A 5,080-nucleotide genomic window follows, 5' to 3' on the forward strand; every position below is an offset into this window, starting at 1 on the left:
CAAAATATTACCGACCAATGCCACCTTAAGTGATAAAAAATGTTTCACATAGGGGAATCCTCCAACTGGGCTGGCACATACAGTAGGGATCTTCTATACTACGCTCTACGCGCTGGGAAAAGACGCAGCATGCCCATTTGACCCAGCCCATGTCCTGATGGCCTGTTTTTAAAATTTCGTTTTTATTTTTTTTCTTTTCATTTTCATTTTTCTACTTTAAATAAGTTGGGACTTCAATTTTTTCAAAAATTCAAGAAAATGAGAATTCTAAAGTAAAATATTTAATAAACCATAAAATGTTTGTGGATTCAAAAAATGTATGTGATTCATAATAAAATGTTTGTTCATTAAGAAATGTTCTAAATTTTGAAAACCAATGTTCGGGACATAAAATAATGTTCATGATTTTTTTAAAGTTCATGTATTAAAAAATGTTAATGAAATTAACAAAAAATTTCAATTCAAAATAATACATGAATGGAAAATATTTTAAAATTCAAAAATTGTTGCTGACTTAAAAAGTAGTTTATTCATTCATGAAATGTTCGCTGATTCAAAAGATGATCCTGCATTTCAAATATGTTTGTTAGATCGCATGAATTTTAAAAATTATTTCACCAATATCCAAAACAATGTTTGTCCATTCTAAAAATGTTCTCCGATTCAAGAAAATTGTTTACAAATGTTAACAATTTTTTTATTTTTTTGCAAATAGTTAAATTTTTCATGAATTCAAAAAACGTTCTTGATTTTAGGAAATGTTCAAAAATATTAAAAGTGTTCATGAATTTGAGAAATGTTCACGAGTTTAAAAAAATGTTCATGATTTCACGAAATTAAGAGTGATAGTGTGTCTCGATAATGCAGGAAGATGTGATCATGGTCATTGAAGATTATGACTTTTTTTTCTACCGTTGCAATGCACAAGCCCTTTCACTATGTCTACTACTTAAAAAAAACCTAAGGTTCCCATTTCAGATTTCTTTCCGTCACCCCTTCGTTCAACCTTGCATGTATATATATGATAATCAATCATCTTAATTTACTTACCTTCTAAATCAATTCCACTTCAATTTACTTACCGAATTTATAATAAAAATATAAAGTAATTCATAATCAATGAACATTTATTTATACAATCACATTAATATTGACAGGTAAATTATAAGTTAACGTACTATAACATATTATTTCACGTTGCAATGCATGGGCATTGTTTTATAGTAGAGATAAACATGTGATTCCGTTCGTACGGGCGGTGCAATCTTTGAATCCATTTCCTTCCTCACAAATTGTAATATCTTCCGTATACTAGTTTTCGGTGGGAGGCAAGTTGCCTTTCCCTCGAAAAGCAATGAAAATATACATGGATAGTTCCGTGGGAGACACGGAGACGCATATGCTCGAAATCGTGCCACTGGATCACTTTACAAGACTCATTCGTCATTTAGATATTTAATTTAACTCGTCAACAACACGTTTGGGCTTGCCACTGAATCAATTTATAAGACCCATTCATTCGTGTGGAACGAGAGGATCTATTCCCCTCGAGCGAGTTCGTCGTCGATGGCGACCAAGAGAGCGCGTCGCGGCCGCCGCCGGCGCGGCAACGGCAAGCCCAAGAGAGCGCCGAGGCGCGAGCCGCTCCCGCCAGGGCCAACGGGGTTGCATCACATCCCCGACCACCTCCTCGAGCTCGTCCTCCTGCACGTAGGCTCCTCCCTCGCCCTCCTCCGCGCCGCCTTCACCTGCAAGCGCTGGCGCCGCATCGTCTCGGCCGCCGCCTTCCTCGCCCGGTTCCGCTCCCTCCACGCGGCCCATATGCCAGGCCACTACCACGTCGTCGACCCCAGCTTCAAGGAGCCGCCGCCCGACGGGAGCAGCAACCATGTCTACGTGCCGGACCCCTCGACGGCCGACGCCATCGACAGACGCCGCCTCGCCCTCGACTTCCTCCCGGAAGGCGACCGCTCGTTGCCCTGGGAGCTCGGCGACAGCCGCGGGGGCCTCCTGCTGCTCTACCGGAGGAATATCGTCTGGCACCGGATGGCCTACAGAACGTGGTACTCGGAGCTCCACTTCTCCGATATGGTCGTCTGCGACCCGCTCACGCGGACGTACCAGACGATCCTCTGCTCGGACGAGGCTGGCTCCCGCCTGTTCCTCGGCGTGTTCCTGCTCGACGGCGTCGCCGTGGACGAGTCTGGTGGCGGCTTCATCGCCATGTCGAATTTTCGGGTGCTCGCCGTGGGCTACGAAAGCCATGATTTCGAGGATGGCCGCGGCACTCCCCGTGCCTCCGTGTTCTCCTCCGGCAGCGAGGGCGGCTGGTAGAGCGCGGCCGAGAACGTCGTCTCCATTCCAGAGTATGCCTCGATGAGCTTCGCAGGGCGCGCGCGTTCTTCACTCTACTGGCGGATGGAGCGTGAGGTCGTCGTGCTGGCTCTCGACGAGACCACCCTCGAGTTCTCGCTCGTCGAGTTCCCGTGTACCGTCGTGGGCATGCCGGATGAATCTTCAGCCTTCCGGGTCATCGGCGGCCACGACGGCGCGCTGCGCGTTGTCCGCGTGATGGTCAACAATGACCTCACGGTCTTTGCGCAGTTCCGGGGCAGCGGCGAGTGGGTGGCCGAGAAGCTCGTAAGGCTGCCGGAGGCGACCTGCGGGCAGCCGGGGCGCGAGGAGACGTACTTCCAGCGACCAGCCAAGATCGTCTCGGCTAGTACGAGGTACATCCTCGTGACACCGCAGGAGGAGACATGGATTGTCTCCGTCGACCTCGAGACGCTGGAGGTGGAGCGGGCGCATGAGAGGAACAGGTACGCCGGTGCGGCGTACCCGTTCGAGCTGCCATGGCCACCGGCCTTGCAGGCTTGCCGTGCGGCCGATCGCCGGTGCAGCAGGAGGGTATGTGTGCCGCCGACGTTCGCCTACGAATTACTTGACGGTATTAGTAACGCGCCAACGTGCACGGGCACGTCATAGCGCGCCATACCGCTGTTTGTTCGTCGCACACCAACGTACTACATGTAGCGTGTTGATGATTACGCCCGGGGTGACGTGTGTACCGAACTACCGAAGCGGCGCAGAGCGTGCTTCGCGTGGATGTGCCGTCGCGCTGTAGCACATTCTACTAGCGGTGCGGAGGCCTCACAGAACTCGTGGCTGACCTGAGTTTTTTTTGTTTTTTGTTTACGGATAAGAGTTGAGTTATTATAACAGTTTTGCTAAAGCACATCTAGATGTGCCATAAGTATTGCACATCTAAGTCATATGTCATTGATTTTACATTGAGATTCGTGTAAATATTTTTTTTTCTTTATGCTTGATTCACTCACTTAGATGTGCAATAACTAGAGCACATCTAGATGTGCCCTAGACACACCTTCTTATAACTAACGGGTTTGCTAATTCTCATCTAAATGAGACACCTACAAACAACGAAGTTATCGAGTCCAACCTAGGGGCTAACCCAAGCCGCTGGGGTGTGTTCCCCTCCCTCCCTTCCTTCCCCTCGTCGCTGTCTGTCCGCGCCGCCGAGCAAAGCCTAGTGGGTGTCGGCGGCTGTGGGGCCCATTCTCCTCCCCGCTTGTGGGGGCTCGGCCCGGGCGGGCATTCCCGAGCGGTTGTGCTCGGCGGTAGAGCTGCAAAGCAACGGGCCGAGTGTGGAGGGCTGGACGAGGCGTGGTTCTAGCGAGGGTGTGCGTCGCCAGGCACTGATCAGGTCCTTCTAGATCTGGTCGCTGGCGACTGGTGCGGCGCGGCGGCGACTGCGAGGCTCGCTTGCTGGACGGGGATGCTCTGCGGCAGCGGGGTGGTGGCCCTCGCAGTGGCGTGGGGGCTTGGTGGCGGTGGCTGCAAGTATCATTGCGGAGCGGGTTGGTGTCAGCGACGACTGGTTGCGTCCCCCGTCTGCTCGTCTGCGGGCAACTCGTGATGGTGCTTCGAGGGGCCCACTTAGGTAGGTGTCTGCGGTCGGCCATCGCTCATCGTCGTTGGACGGGCGACTGGGTGTGGACGCGTGCGGATCTGGCCGGAGCGATGTGGTAGGGTGGCACTGGGGTGTGCATGTGGGGAGACCTACGGGAGGGATGGGTGGCGCTGATGTAGGATCGAAAGTATGTCTAGAGGGGGGTGATTAGACTACTTGACCAAATAAAAATCTAGCATTTTCCCAAGTTTAGTTCCTAGCAGATTTTAGCAACTTTGGACAAGTCAAGCAATCTTAACACAATTCAAGCAAGCATGCAAAGAGTATATGAGCAGCGGAAAGTAAAGTATGTAACTTGTAAGAATGTAAAGGGAAGGGTTTGGAGGATTGAAACGCAATTGAAGACACGTATGTTTTTGCCGTGGTTCCGATAGATGGTGCTATCGTACATCCATGTTGATGGAGACTTCAACCCACGAAGGGTAACGGTTGCGCGAATCCACGGAGGGCTCCACCCACGAAGGGTCCACGAAGAAGCAATATCCCACCATGGCCATCGCCCATGAAGGACTTGCCTCACGAGCGGTAGATCTCACGAAGTAGGCGATCTCCTTGCCCTTACAAACTCCTTGGTTCAACTCCACAATCTTGTCGGAGGCTCCCAAGTGACACCTAGCCAATCTAGGAGACACTACTCTCCAAGAAGTAACAAATGGTGTGTTGATGATGAACTCCTTGCTCTTGTGCTTCAAATGATAGTCTCCCCAACAGTCAACTCTCTCTCACAGGATTCTGATTTGGTGAAAAGAAGATTTGATTGGAAAGCAGCTTGGGGAAGGCTAGAGATCAAGATTCATATGGTAGGAATGGAATATCTTGGTCTCAACACAAGTGTAGGTGGTTCTCTCTCAGAAAAAGTAAGTTGGAAGTGTAGGCTTGTTCTGATGGCTCTCTCCACGAATAAAGAGGAGGTGGAGGGGTATTTATAGCCTCCACACAAAATCTAACTGTTACACATAACTTCCCAAACTCGGTGGGACCGAATGGTTAAACTCGGTCTGACCGATTTGGCAAAGCTAGTGACCATTAGCATTTTTGGTGGGACCGACATGCAACTCGGTAGGACCGATATGATTAGGGTTAGGGCAT

The 5,080-nt window shown here is 49.7% G+C and overlaps 1 pseudogene; it reads left to right on the forward strand.

The window, feature by feature from the left end:
* Window positions 1-1,566: 1,566 nt before the first annotated feature.
* Window positions 1,567-3,296, forward strand: LOC119297282 (annotated as a pseudogene).
* Window positions 3,297-5,080: the final 1,784 nt, after the last annotated feature.

Source organism: Triticum dicoccoides, chromosome 5A (genome assembly GCF_002162155.2).
Source record: "Triticum dicoccoides isolate Atlit2015 ecotype Zavitan chromosome 5A, WEW_v2.0, whole genome shotgun sequence".
Classification (NCBI taxonomy): domain Eukaryota; kingdom Viridiplantae; phylum Streptophyta; class Magnoliopsida; order Poales; family Poaceae; genus Triticum; species Triticum dicoccoides.